Here is a 16,063-nt window from a genome sequence, read left to right on the forward strand (position 1 = left end):
GCCTTGTTTTACCCCGTTTGATACTTCGAAGGGCTTATATATATATATATATGTTCCATCAAAAGACAAGATAATTACTTTGCAATTCTAATGTCAATCTAGTCATGCAAGTCAATCAGTGAATTACTCTGCTAAGTCATTGGTTTCCCTTGCTGATTCAGGCAACCCATATGAGGTAGGCATTAGAGTTTAGTGGACTCTAAGGCATCCTTGATTCCAGAAGTTCAAAACACAGTCTTCACCTGTATTTGAACTCAAGATCCCTCAGTTTGGAAGCCAAGCATTTTACGACTCAGCACCCATGCTCCCAGGTATGTTTGTAACTAATTTTTATTACATGGTTCTCTGGTCATATGTTATGCACTCTGGGATCCCCACCACCCTAGAGGAGGTTTGGATTACTACATAAACTTCATTTTTCAAGGAACATAAAAAAAAACTTTAAAAGAAACACTTTTTTTGATAACTAAAATCAAATTTTTCAACTAATTAATTAATTTATTTATTGCTTTTATATAGTGCAACTTTCATGCATATAGCATGCTCAGAGCGCTTTGGCTCAATCTCATTTGTGGACCAGTAGGGGGTAGTTATCTGGGAGAAGGTTTTCCGTGCTGCCAATCTCAAGCGTACTTAGCCTCTAGATCCCACATCTAAAGGCAAAGATTAGTTTTAAATACTGATGAAAATAAATATTTATAATGTCAAATGGCCAAGTCAAATACATGCCCATGTGTACCTTTCTAGATTATTTGTGTATAGTTAAAGAACAAGGTATAACTAAGAGACATTACAAAATATTATTAACTTAGCTTCATAATGAAATATGTATATGATTGATTAATAAGATTATGAAATACATTAAGATTATTTATTTGATAATGCCCAACTATATTACATTACATTGAGACATGGTGGCTGAGTGGCTTCCGAACCAGGGGAAGTTCTGGGTTCAAATCCTGGTGAAGACTGGGATTTTTATTTTGGGATCATATGGCACTCATGATTCCATCCAGTTCTAATGGGTACCTGACATTAGTTGTGGAAAAGTAAAATCGGTAGGTCATTATGCTGACCACATATCACCCTCATTAACTATGGGCTACAGAAACAGATGACATTTACATGATCTTCCCAATAGATCACAAGGTCTGAAAGGGGAACTATAAAATAACATAGCAAAATTATGAAATAACTGTAAAAATACTTAGCTAGATTATGAACTAATCCTAAAAATTCTTAGACTAGATTATGAGACTTGAGTATGATTACCTGGCTAGGTATAAAAACAAATGCCAGGGAAATGGTTAGAATCATTAAGAGTCAGCCCAGCCAAATGTCAGAGGAAACATCTCCATAGCCAACAGTGGAGAACGTGACAACAGCAAAATTGAAAGACTCAAAAATGTTGAAGTTTGAGCTGCTGCTTCCTCTCTGAATGTGTTGAATAGTGCAGATACTTGAAGGAAGGAAATCAAAAAGAAAACTTAAGTTAACTCATGTAAACCTATGTATATTTATGTTTATTGCTGACAAAAAAATAAGGCAAGCTATTAACTCAAGAAACTGGGTCAGAGAATACATGGTCACTTAATTATAACTAATTATTTATTCAATTTAACTCACACTCTGTCAAAAACTAACTCTACAGCACAATTTCTAGAGGCTATATTTTAGATTCTGATAAAAAAAAATTTAGGCTATATTACATTTTACACAGCACTATATCTAGTCTAGGCTACATAGCACATAGACACACACAGATTTATTTATTATTGTTCTTTGGAATATACATATTATAATTAATAGCTTTTATATAGCGCTACTTTCATGCTTATAGCATGCTCAGAGCGCTATGTTCCAATCTCATTTGTGGACCAGTGGAGGGGGGGGGGGGGGGTATCTGGGAGAAGGTTTTCCGTGATGCCTTTAGGTGCTTTGCTCAAGTTGGGTGTCGAACCTCGAGCCCACTTAATAGGTAGCCAAAACAAACGTACTTAGCCTCTGGGCCATGCTTCCCAACATATGTCAAGATCTGTAAGTCTGTTAATAAGAGTAATACTATGTGTACAGAAACAATCAATCTTCTGATCAACACAAACTCGACAGACCCAGATTAGACATATTATTGATCTAAATCAGACAATATGAATAATAATAACAATTGCTAGAGTTCTTAATGTCAAACGTGAAAAAGCTAATGAAAACATTGCTGCTTATGTAATGTGTCTAGAAGAAAGTGGACTCTTCTAATAAAAATAGTCAAAAAAGTTTGTGATACTCGCTATAGCTCTGCATCAGCAATCGTACACAAAATAAAACTAAATGAATCTGAACATTGACACAAAGAGATGCAGTGATAAAGGAACAGCAACATCAACAAAATACAGATGACATCAAATGTAGCATCCTCTTGAGTGATAGTTAAAAAAAAAAACAGATTAGATTTTGCTGTGTTATTAGAGATCACATTAATGTGAGACACTTGAGACTTATTTAAAGAGATAGGCAACTCATTTATTAAATGTTTTTGAGTTCAATTATTGTGCTTTGGAATATGTGCTTTGTAGCCTAGATATAGTGCTGTGTAATATGTAATATTCTGTTCTACAGAATCTAAAATATAGCCTAAAAATAGTGCTATAGTTTTTGATATATTATATTGAATTGAGTACTAGAAATACAGATGGATGCCTGCCTGTTCATATGGTAATCGATCAGGCTGTGTATTTTACATGTTTCTGATATTCCTTCAGATTTGAATATTAAATGTATTTTATCCAAGCCTAAGGATTGCAGGAGATGATGACAGGCTGAGTTTGAACCCAGGACCATTAAGACCAGCAACCAGGCAACCATCCTGTCATCTAGATGTTGTTCCAAGTTTTAACCAAGCTCATCCTCTGCCATCCAGCGAGAAGTTTGGGCTTGGTTGAAGAAATGGTTATTTCTGAAAGATGCGATAGGGTTAACTGTGTGTGATAACCTGACAAATGTGACCCAGGCCAGTAAAACAGTTCAGCGTACTGTGTTGGTGTACAAGGGACAGTACTGGTATGAATGTTACACATAAATATGACCCATGTGATTTTTTTGGGACCAAACTGTCAGTCTACCGTGAAGTCGGTCTAGGGACAGTGAATCCTTGAGTGAAGCAGTCACAAGTCCAGAATGACATAGAGAGAGAGCTTAGTATGGCAATTTTGAGTTTATTAAGCATTTGTAGTCAGTGTATCCTATAGCCAATGGACCTCATTCACCAATCGTAAACAAACAACATTTAGTCACGTGATCTTATTGATAAAACTATGAAAAAAAACGTCACGTGACAACCATCATGAATTAAACATGAGATCGTAAATTATATAGAAGAGATAAGCATCACGTGGCTAAATGGTGTTTGTTTACGATTGGTGAATGAGGTCCATTGTGTAGTATTTGATGTTATTTGTTTGTTATTAAAGTACCACATTATTTTGGAGCTCTTGTTGTCAAGTTCTTGAGTTAGATGTGTTCTGTTGAGCAGTGTTTACAGAAGGCCTGTTAGAGAGAATCAGAATTATTACAATATACAAAACCAAACAAATATTTTTTTTTTCCAATTAATATCGAGAGAGGATTCCCAGACAGAATAATTATTCTTTTGCCATTTCTTCACTAAACATTGTGTAGGTTGAAGCTATGTGTTCAAATTGATCCAAGTAATTTTCAAGAGTTTCCTCTTTGATGTTAAAGTTATGGAATTTGGAGATGTTTGTGGGTCGATATATTAGGGTTTACTTTGGTTGCTTCTACTTTTGCTAGTTCTATTCATTCCTCACTTTCTTTTTGTTTGAGTTCTAAGTCTTTTAATTCTTTTTGATGAGCTCGTTGAGCTGCTCTTTCTCTTATTCCCCAATATATGTTTCAAGTTTATCCCTCTCTTTCTTTTCAGCTTTTTCTAATTCTAATTCAATAAATTGTGAGAAATTAGTGGAGGGATCCACAAAGGCTTCTATGGCACCTTACCTGAAAATAAAGGCAGCTATCCAGAGAGATGAAAGGGGCAGCCCTAACTACTTTGTCATATAAAAAACAAATACTGTTATGAAAGCTTCTACTCACAAGAAAACCTGGACAGATCTCAAAGGAAAACGGCCTCGGCCTGGAAAAGGACATGCAACATGCAAAGCCTTTATAGAGCAGGTGCGCTAGCCCAACTTACTCAAGTGTTAAAGAAATAAAGGATACCTCTTGAGGCCATACAGGAAACCAGGTGGAAAGACATTCTCAGAACTAAGGAGTATATACATACTATATTTTATAGTGGTGGAAGCATTAACTTAGGTACAGGTTTTGCTGTAAAAAGAAAATGGCAGATAATGTCATTGGATTTATACCTGTAAGTAATAGACTCTGCTCACTACGTTTGAGAGGAAAATTCTTCAACATATTATTCATCAATGTCCATACCCCTACTGAAGATGCAGATGGTAACACAAAAGAAGCCTTCTATGATGGACTGGAAAGAATGTATGATGAAGCACCAAAGCATGACATCAAAATAAATCCAAGGAGATTTTAATGCAAAAATTGGAAAAGAACCAGCATACAGACCAACAATTGGCAAAGAAAGCTTACATGAATAGTCCAACAATAATGGCATAAGATTAGTGAATTTTGCATCAGGAAAAGGAATGTCTATCTGCAACACTAAATTTTAACATGAGAGTATTCACAAGGTAACCTGGATCTCACTCGATTTAACACCCAGAATCAAATAGATCATATACTCATAGATAAGAGACATGGATCGGATATACTAGATCAGAGGTGTGCAAATTACGGCCCACAGGCCACATGAGGCCCACCTAACTGTTTTATGCGACCTGCGCATACCTACAGAAATTAGGTGAGCTCATAGATTATACATATAAAGAATGCAAATATATAAAAAATAACTAATTTTAAATATCTATATAAATTATTGAAATTTCTGATTCTTATCAGTTATGATGAAGCGGTGAAAGAAATAGTCTCTACACATCATTCTAAAAAGCCTAAACTAAACGTAGCATAAATTCTTATTTGCAATATTTTAAAGATCCAGTTAAAGATTCAAACTCAGAGAAGTACTTGAAGATTTGGAAATAAAACATTCCAATGTTCGGTACCACAGTAGTGTCCGCTGGCTTAGCATGGACAAGATATTGAGAAGAATATAGGATTTCAAGGAAGAAATTGTTATGTTCCTTGAAGGACATTGACTATGACTTTGCTACTAATATTTCTAATGAAGAGTGGAAGACTCAAACTTTTTTTTCTTCGGAGGTAATGCACATGAAATGTATGTGAATGCTAAATCTTTTCAAACAAAACTTTCCCATTTTTCCAGGCAAGCAAGTGAAAACAGATTTTGACATTTTCCTTTGCTGAAAGGTAAAACTATTTCTAGTAAAACGGTTGAATTATTTAAATTCTTTGATTGTGGAATGGGCTGAATACTTTGAGGGGACAATGAAGTATATGAACTGTCACATTGGAGGACCAGATCCCTTAGAGAACCAACACTCATTGAAACATCAGAAATAATTAGGACCACGAAGAATCACAAAGCACCAGGAGAGGACCAAATTACAGCAGAACTAATTAAATATGGAGGAAAAGACTTAGATTCCCAAATACACAGACTAATATCCAGAATTTGGGAAGAAGAAGTAATACCAACAGAATGGGAAACAGCTCTTATAATCCCAATACACAAAAAAGGATCCAAGCTAAAGTGCTGCAATTACAGAGGAATCTCTCTACTAAATGTGACTTATAAGATCCTGTCTAGGCTTATAACTAAGAGGCTTGGAAAATACTCAGAAGAAATCTTAGGTGACTACTAATCTGATTTCAGATCAGATAGATCCACAACTGATCACATCTTCACACTAAGATTTATAATAGAAAAATGCCTTGAATACAGCATACCTATCCACCAACTCTATTTAGATTATAAAATGGCCTATGACAGTATCAAATGGAAATATCTATATGACACTCTACAAAATTTTTGAATACCTAACAAACTGACAAGACTTATACATATGACTTTAAATAACTCAAAAAGTAAAGTCATGATAGAAGGAGAACACTCACTGGAATTTAAAATTAAAAGAGGATTAAGACAAGGTGACTCACTTACTTGCATGCTTTTCAATTTGACACTGGAGAGTTATAAGAAATAAACACATAAACTTGAGGGGAAATATTACTAACTTTTTAAATACTTCAGGAGAGAAAATATGGTTCCACAACCAACAGGGACGATATATAGCTAACCTCTACAATACCTTGCTTATGCAGATGAATTGCCTTATTGGGTAAAGAAACCTCTGACATTGCTAGTTTTTTCACACAACTAGAAGCATCTCGACCAGCAGGACTTGAGGTCAATGACAGTAAACCCAAGTACATCGCAATGACATAAGACAATCAAAAAGATAGGACCATATATTAAAATCATAAATCACAAATTTGAAAATGTCAAAGCATTCAAATATCTAGGAAGTACAATTGATTTAAAAAATGACCTACTAAACAGAAATAAAGGAAAGAAAAGCAGGAGGCAACAGGGCATTTTATAGCACCCACCATTTACTTAAGAACAAAACAATATGAAAAAACAAGAAAATAATATACAAAACCATAAGACCAGCTGCAGTGTATGCAAGTGAGACCTGAATGCTGACAAAGACAACCGAAAATATACTAAATACTTGGGAACGTAAAATTCTAAGGAAAATCTATGGTGCTATACAAGATGAAACAGGGTGGAGGACATGTACTAACCATGAGATATATCAATTGTATGAAGACCCACAGATAGTGACGGAGATAAAAGGCTAAGGAGAGATCTGAATGGAGGGATGTGTTGAAGCCAGCTAAAGCCCTCCATGGGTTGTAGTGCCATTGGGATGGATGGATGGACAGTGTTTCCTGCAAAATGACTGAAAAATAATGACATTAAAACAAAAAAAATATTTGCTCTATTCATATTTTACGATGTCTTAAGTATTTCTTTCAAAATAACTATTTTGTATTAAATAGGTTAAATAAGATCTAGATGTAGTGATAAATCTCATCATCTTGACATCATATGTGATACATATACATGACTTGATCATCATATACATAAATCATACAGGAATGGACTGGATTTCTAGATGCACTAAGATTCTACATCATGCAACAATACAGGATTACAGGCAGCACTTTGGCTTTCTTACTGTCACTAATACCGTAGTCTAACTGTAATACTTGATCTAGATTCAGATCTAGACTCTAGTAGACTGTCACTTAGTTTACTCATAGTCATAGTCACCATATAGATCTAGATATCATAGTTTCGGTCAGACGTGAAGACCACCAGCAGGAGGACGGGGGATGGGAGTGGGCATGGTTCGATAAATTCAAACGACAGTCCAGTGCACAAACCGCACGACCAGGCAGCCATCCACAAATACTACATCTAGAGATATAAATATATATATATAGAGAGAGATAGATCTAGAAACTAGAATCTATATATACTAATAATGTAATATAGATCTAATATAATTATATAGAGAGTAGTTTATTTAATCCGGACATTACATGAATTCGGACACTAGCTGTTTGTGTGGTCATTAAATCTTTATTTTGATATTTAATATGAAACTAGCATGTCCATTTCCAATGATTCTGACCCAATTTCCTTCCATTTAGTTGTCTTTTTATGTAAGAAAAAAGAATTTCAAATGTCTACATGAGGTTTTTGTTTTTCCCTATGTTACCCGGATGACTTTACCTCTTCCTAGGGTTAAGACTATATTTTTTGGTTTGCTAAGTCTATGCTAATGAGCCCGGCAATACTTATTCTGTTTTTTGGAGCTGTTTTATTTGATTCATAAGCCAAGTTGTTTTATTTTATACAACAAAAATAATAGGGTGTTGGAATTAAATTACGATTTTCTTTACCAAAATTTATTTCAGACAGCCAGTTTTGGACATCAATGTTAATGATCTTATATATTATATTTGTTTGTTTGTTTTTTTCATAGAGAATAAATGGGCAAATGTTTGTAGTGAGCTTGATACATTGAATGTAGTTAAATGCCTAGATCTAGACCTACTAGATAGATTTATGGAGAGAGTATATTGTTTGTTTTTTTCATAGAGAATAAATGGGCAAATGTTTGTAGTGAGCTTGGTACATTGAATGTAGTTAAATGCCTAGATCTAGACCTACTAGATAGATTTATAGAGAGAGAATATAGAGGATTCAGCTATTTAGGCAAGAATGGCTATCCTAACCTGTACTATACTACAAAAGATCATCTGTATTAGAAATTTATTAAATTAATTTAATAAACAAAAAAACAAAAATTTAGTTAATGTTAATATAGAATTAAAATCAGAGTTTATTGATGCCTAAATATAGAGACTGTCTGAAATAAATTAAATGGTCTCCGGAATAAAATAATGTGGGTCAAATTTGTCTGCATTAAATATAATAACAAACATAGGTTAGGGGTACAAATATAAGTAGTCATCCTTATTCTCCTTAAACTTAAACTAAAGAAGATTTTGATACTTATTTCTTTTCTATGTCGAACCATTGTCAAATAACGCGCTTTCAAAGTCAAACAAAGTCAAATTTTGGCCTATAGGTGTCCAAATAGTATAAACTACTCTAGATCTAGTTTATAAAAGATCTATTATAATTTATTATTATTTATATAAAATATATTACTATAGATCTAGACAATCACAATAGTCATTATTATCATAATAATAATAATCTTTATTATCCATAAGGAAATTTGTCTTACAATTTGTGCATTACACCAAACAAAAAACATTATAACTATAAGAAACCAAAGTGTACATACACACCAGACTCACTCATAATTTACATGTGACAAAGTTTATACCAGATTGTTCTTATTTAATGATTTGATTGCCGGGGGAACAAAAGAGTGTTTGTGTCTGTTTGTCTTTGCTATCGGTGTCTTGTATCTCTTTTGTGATGGTAAAATCACAAAATCCTGACACAAAGGGTGATTCTTTATTTCGAGGATCTTGTTAGCTTTTTTAGAGATGTTTGTCTCAAACAACTGCCCCAATGGGGTTTGTTTTTTGCCAATGATTTTGCCAGCAGCATTTAGGATTCTATAAAGTTTATTCCTATTTTTAATGCTCAGATTGCCATACCAGGCAGTGATATTGAAACTTAAAATATTGCAGATGTGAGCGTGATAAAACATAGCCAAGGCCTTTTCGCTAACATTAAACGAGGACACCTGACGCACCAGTAGTTAAACTGGGTGATTTTAATAAATGCACCTTGAAGGGTGACCTACCCACCTTCTATCAACACATTTCATGTCCGACAAGAGAGCACAGAACTCTGGACTTATGTTATTGTAACATCAAAGGAGCATTCACATCTCGTGAAAAGCCACCACTAGGATCATCGGACCACAAAACAATACAACTGCTGCCTATTTACCGTACAAAACTTAAAGAAGGAAAAATCATTCAAAAAAACGTACAAGAATGGAATCAAGACAATATTCTCAAACTACAGGGATGTCTAGACTGCACTGACTGGAATTTGTTTAAAGAGACCACTTCCAATCTGGAAGAATGGGTCGACGCAGTGACAAATTACATCAAATTCTGCGAAAACATGTGTGTCAGCACTAAGAGCTTCAAGATATACCCCAACAATAAACCATGGGACACTGCAAAAATAAAATGGGAAATAATAAAAAAGAAAAGAGCATTTATGAGTGGCGATGGACAGACAAGGAAAATTGCTCAACGAAATCTCAACGTCGTTCTTGAGGAAGGGAGGAGAAACTACCGCACCAAGCTGGAAGACTCAATTAATACAAGTGGCATGAGACAGGCGTGGGGCATCATGAGCAAAATGGCAGGAGCACAAGTCAAAATTAAAAATAATCTTGCTACAAGAGACAAAAAAACATTGGCCAACGAGTTAAATGATTTCTATTGTCGCTTCGACACGAAAGATTTTAATTATCTAAGACTCAAAGCCCTTGAGGATGTCAATGTTAACAACTATTTTGAATTATTCTATGACTATCTCACACTATCTATCTATACTATTAGTCTGAGTATAGTCACTATAGACTAGTCACTAGACTATACTTAATTATAATACTAAAATAGTATGACTATCTCAAACTATCTGAGTATCTGTCTATACTATTTGTCTGACTATACCATCACTATAGTCACTAGACTATACTTAATTAAAATACTACTATTTTATACTATATTTTTTCATACTAAATAAAATTATAATATAGTTAATGGACCTTATTCACTAATTGTAAACAAACATTTAGCCATGTGATTATCTATATCCTCTATTACTATACAAAGTATGCCATCCGTAGTGGCTGTCACGTGATACATATTTTTTATTGTTTTATCAATATTACAATATTATGCCGTGGCTAAATGTGTTTATTTACGATTGGTGAATGAGGTCCATTAATATTATTTATACTATATTTTTATATTATATATAGTACTTATAGAGTCTATACTTTATTAAATTATTATAGTATTAAATTATAGTTACACTACTAACTAGTTATAGATCTAGACAATGTAGTCATCTAGTCAGTAGATCTACTTATACACATTATAATAGTATTATTATACCATTTAGTCAGTTTAGTATAGATTTCTATAGATCTAGATCTAATCAATCTAATCTATCTCTAGAGATCTATATATTATTATATTTTAGATCTAGTCTATATTAACCCTTTCACCACTAAACAGTTGTCAGAAACTATCTATCACCGAAGACAGGCTTGGAGAAGGGATATATAACTATAACTCTGATGTATCAGAATTTTAAAAAATCAATTTTATGACTAATTTCACAGGAAAAAACTAATTAGATTAGATCTAATAAAACCTAACAAAAAAGTTAAAAACATTCTTTTTATAATAGAAAAAAATACAATAGACCTAGGGTTCACATTCAGCATCATTGAATGATTATAATGATATTATTATTAGATCTAATTATTATGATGATCATTCACTGGTGACTGATTCTTTCATCATATTTTAAGTCATAAATAGGCCTGCAGTCCACTGCAGAGCTCAAAAACATTAAAATATCATCATCATGTCATATTTAGATCTAGATCTAGTTGCCTTCCAATCTTCCGTTTCACTTTCACTAGATCTAACATATTCAATACTGAATTCTAATCTAGCTGCCTAGCATCAATTTTTTTTATTCATTTTCACTACTAAAAAAAATCGTTCTGAACTCAAATTTGTCAAATGAGACAAATTCAACAAATTTATACAAATGGATTACAAATGGCTCTAGAAACTCTAGATTAGTCTAGACCCTGAGTAGTCCTAGCCTAGTCCTAAGTCAATACTTAGTAAAGTTAAAGTAGACTATAACACTATCTATTAGATCTAGATTCTCCTAGATCTATATATGTACATCTAGTCGAGACCTAGATCTAACTAAAACTAAAAGTAAAACTAAAAAATTCAATTGAAATTCTAAATTAAGTAAATTACTTACCCCAATCATTGTTTATATCCATATAAACATTAATATTCCCATTAGAATCTTATTCTATCAAAGCCTACACATAAGCCTAAATATGTTCCATTTTAAAGGCTAGCAAAAAAAAATAATTTTCAAAAAATCTTAAAACTCCATGCTGTAGAGATATAGATCTAGATAAACATCTAAAAATAGCTTCACTATCGCTCTTCTAGGTCAGAGTTAGTAAAGGTATAAATTTTTATTTAAAAACTAGCAGTGCGTGCGTAAACGAAACAACCTAAAATCGGCGACTTTAGTCGGCGCCTTCGACATTGAGGTCACGCTCTAGTTGTCCAGAAGGGCGTCGGCGCCGTAGGCGCCATTATCCCATTGGTGGTTAAAAAGGCTTTTTTCTAACTACCAGGCCTGGACGTGGGGCTCTTTACCCCTGTTCTGTCTGAGGGCTCCCAACGGTAGACGGCCATATCGATTGACTGGGCCAGACCGGACCGTGACGTGTAGGCTACACAGCGCACCGTTCCTGGGCCCCACTCGCTACAAGTGGCTGAGAGCAATGCTAACTGAGGGGAGCTTGTCTCATATTCCTATACTAATACTGTAACCGCCACTGTTCCGTACAAGGACCGCCACTCCAGCTAACGGGACACTGATGACGGCCCCCTTGTGGAACGGCGTGACGGACTTTTTGGACTGGGTTCCGGGCGTTTTTTCCATCCCAACCCCCGAGTGAGAGAAAAAAACAAAACAAAAGCTCACCCAGGGAAGCCCGGCCGGGCCTGGTTCGCTACACGTAAGCTACTTAGACTATCTAGTTTCCACCACTAGACGTTTCCTCCGGAGGGCCACGCTGAGGCGACGTGTAGCTGGAATTTCCTCCGGCTAGTTGACTACCAGTAGCGGCGTATCCCGGCCACTCTAGTTGTCAAATGGTTAAATATTGACTCTATAGCTTGCCATGTTTGTGTTTCAGACGTCAATAAGATAAACTTCTTGCAGAAGTAATCTTTTTTTGTAATTCGTATTTATAATTTTAAGTTCTCACTTTCTGGTCTTCGCTTTAAATGCTCTAAATTTTAAATTATCTCGAATTATGTAATTTGAGATCGATCTAAGTAAGAAGGAATACTAATAAAACAAATATTGATCAATAGTCTAGGCCAGGCCCTAGACTATGCTGACATAGTTTGAACGTAGAATTTGTGTACGCTATTAACTTTTAACATGTTCAGATGATTCGTTTAAAAATGTTTTTTCATTGAAAAAGTCATTGTGATAGATAAATTTAGATACAGGAATTTAAGTTTGTAATGAACATATTGGTTTTCAGAATACGCACATAGATTACTTTGAGTGATCTTGCTCCTCGTCAGCAATGCAAATTACCTGGAACAAAAAGGTCTTTCAGAAGTACTGGATACACTATCTGGACAAGAATAGGAACATAAAAAAGGCAGAATATGAAAATACTTTTTAAAAAGCTTTTCTATGGTATGGGGAAGAACTCCACATTCGCAACTATAAATTTCAATATTGTAAAAGGAAAGTTTCCCTTTCAGACCTTGCGATCTATGGGGCTGATGATGTTAAGGTCATCTGTTTCTATGGCCAACACTTAACGAGCAGGGTGTCATGAGGCCAGCACAATGACCAACCGCCTTTACTTTCCCAAATTAAGTCAGGTCACCATTAGATTTGGGTGGACCGAAATTCAAAATCCCAGTCTTCACCAAGATTCGGATCCAGGACCCAAGGTTTGGAAGCCAAGCGCTTAGCCAATCAGCCACCACGCCCCAGTACAAATTTGTTAATTTTGTTGTTATTGATTCATGTATTTTCTTCGCCAAGGAATAATTGTGCAAAAGTTTCACTCAACTTGATCCAATAATGAGAATGGGTGAAATGACATGTTCAAACTTTTTACAGACAAGATTTGGTATACGCTTTGTAAAAAACAGGTCTATTGTGTAAGTGATGTGGGTTTTTTTTAAGTTTCGGACACTTCTTTTGAAATGAAGATCATTCATTCCAGGCCAAACCTCATGCGTGACGTCGGGGGGATGACGTCATTGACGACGAGCATTGAAGTGCATATCACTCGAACAGGCGGCCACCAGGGGCGTAGCTAGGAATTTTCCATCGTTGGGCTTGACCTCTTTTGAGGCCTCTGTATTTTGCGTAATATTTTTTTTATGTAAAAAACACACTAATTTGGGTGCTTTCTCAAATGGGGGGGGGGGGGGCGTGGGGATTTTCAAATACTCCCCCCCCCACATTTTTTTGTACAAAGCTTATATCAACTCTGTCTGTTTGGTCAAAAAGTTTTGTAGTTTTTTTGTTCAAAAAGTATTTTTTTATGTGTTCTTGTTCATATATTAATTTTTAAGATGGGAATTTCAAGTCACTGTCCACTGAAGAAAAACCTAGATCAAAGTCAGCGCTATTGTGTCTCTAGTGCAGTGTTTCCCAAACACTTCGCACGTTCTGAGTATTTAGCGAAACTTTTCGCTTATTTATTTTTCACTTGGTGGCCTTAATATGGATTGTGTATGTGTGTGTTTATATTGTTACGATCTTCTCTATCAGGCCTTCTGCAAACACTGCCAACAACACAACACATCTAAAACAACTTGACTACAAGAGCTTCAATAAACAAAGTGGCGGTTTAATGACAAATTACATCAACAACAGCCAATGAACACAATTGGCTACACTAACTGAAATGCTTTTCTTCACAACAGAACTGCCTAACTAATCCCTACAAGTCTCTCTAGCTCGTACAGCTACATCTTCGAGGACTCTCAAGGTACTGCACAGTTTTTCTCTTGCTGTCCTGGACTCAACTGTCCTTTCTTTACACTCAGTGTTTCTCAAACTGTGTGCCGCGGCACATTAATGTGCCGCCAAAGATTTGCAGGTGTGCCGCGGGAGTTTTTAGAACGCCACACGTGCAGCGTTACACAGGTCTGCCTACTATTGAATGTTTATTTTACGTTGCGATGACATCTCCACTTGCAATGACCAGTAGTAGTAGTGGATCTTTCCATTATGACGGAAAGGGGTGTTAGCTATTCAGGCTATGGAATTGTCCACTATACATATATTATTATAATGACTCAAATGTAGGCCGCCTTAGCAGACGCTCAGCAGTTCTTGAATTGGTAACGATAATAATAAGCGATGTGTTTCAAGTAAATTGGTTAGGTGTATGCTAATAATAACAAATTAATAATAAGCCTTATTCATTGTTATCCATGGAGAAATACGTTAGCAAGAATGAAACTGCGAAAGCGTTAAATGAAAAGCAAGGAACCAAACGAAGGTACAAAGAAGATTACACCAGATATGGTTTCATATCTTCTGAACCATTGCCATTCTGTCTGATCTGCAATGCAACTCTGTCGAATGAGACGCTTGTTTCAAGCAAATTGAAGAGACACTTGGAAACTAAATATCCAGCTGTAAAAGCGCAACCGAAGAAATACTTTTGAAAACATCAGGGCTCAACAAAATAAACAAGCTAAGACACTTACGAACTACCTAAAGCTGCCAGAAAAGGGATTGATTTCAAGTTGGATTTTCTATTCATGACGAGATCTGGTGGTTAATGTGACGTTTCTCTCTGATTTATTTGACAAATTAAATTCAAGGACCATCGGAAACCATCATCACTGCATCCTCAAACTGAATCATTTGGTGAAAAATTGTCTTTGTGGCAAATTAAGATCTCGAAAGGAGTCTTCGACTGCTTTCCTACTTACAATGAATGTGCTTCAACTAAAGAAATCACCCCCGAAATTCTGGACACTTTGACACACTTGCAGTCAGCATTGTGGCATTAATTTTCAACACTTGGAAGTAATGAATATGGATTGGATGGGTCAGTTATCCATTTGGAAACAATGAAGCTACAAATTTGACAACCGAAGAAGCAGAGAAGCTCATTGATTTAAAGCAACGATGCCGTTCTTAAGTCAAGTTTTGCCGAGAAAAGCCTGGATGTGTTTTAGATTTCAATCAACAAGTTATATCATGCAATCAGTTTAAAAGCAATCAAAATAATTCTTCCATTTGCATCTTCATGGTTTTGTGAGTTTGGATTTTGAGCACTGACTGAAATCAAGTCTAAGAAAAGAGAGAGACTTCTTACAATAGACGATGAAATGTGAGTTTGTTTGTCGACTTTGGAGCCTCGATTAGATCACATTTGCTCTCAACAACAGGCACACCCTTAACATTAAATATATTACTTAAAAACAGGTAATATTTTTTTTTTCTTTTTATTATAAAACAACTGTTGCTCTTCGTGGTGTGCCGCGAAACTTTTGTAGTTCTTTTTACTGTGCCGCCAGACAAAAAAGTTTGAGAAACACTGCTTTTAATAACACACTCTTACATAACACGCACAACAATAGGAGGTTTCTTACCAAGGGGAATAACTCTACACACAAACACATACACATCAACACAATGTCA

The 16,063-nt window shown here is 35.2% G+C and overlaps 1 long non-coding RNA gene across 8 annotated transcripts in view; it reads right to left on the minus strand.

Annotated features, from left to right (window-relative positions):
- The window catches only part of LOC129925833 (uncharacterized), a 44,581-nt gene extending 31,636 nt beyond the window's left edge, over window positions 1–12,945 (minus strand). The window contains exons 1-4 of one of the 8 annotated variants that reach the window (XR_008777530.1): window positions 11,603–11,761; window positions 6,820–6,977; window positions 3,468–3,540; window positions 1,273–1,459 (exon numbers count right to left, since the gene is read on the minus strand). This is a non-coding gene — a long non-coding RNA (uncharacterized LOC129925833). Of the gene's footprint in view, window positions 1–1,272; window positions 1,460–3,467; window positions 3,541–4,379; window positions 4,972–6,819; window positions 6,978–11,602; window positions 11,763–12,346; window positions 12,366–12,926 lie in introns of those variants that run through there. The other 7 variants (XR_008777527.1, XR_008777531.1, XR_008777528.1 and 4 more) reach the window with 7 other exon arrangements.
- Between the last annotated feature and the right edge of the window lie 3,118 nt (window positions 12,946–16,063).

This window comes from Biomphalaria glabrata, chromosome 4, assembly GCF_947242115.1.
Source record: "Biomphalaria glabrata chromosome 4, xgBioGlab47.1, whole genome shotgun sequence".
Taxonomy (NCBI): domain Eukaryota; kingdom Metazoa; phylum Mollusca; class Gastropoda; family Planorbidae; genus Biomphalaria; species Biomphalaria glabrata.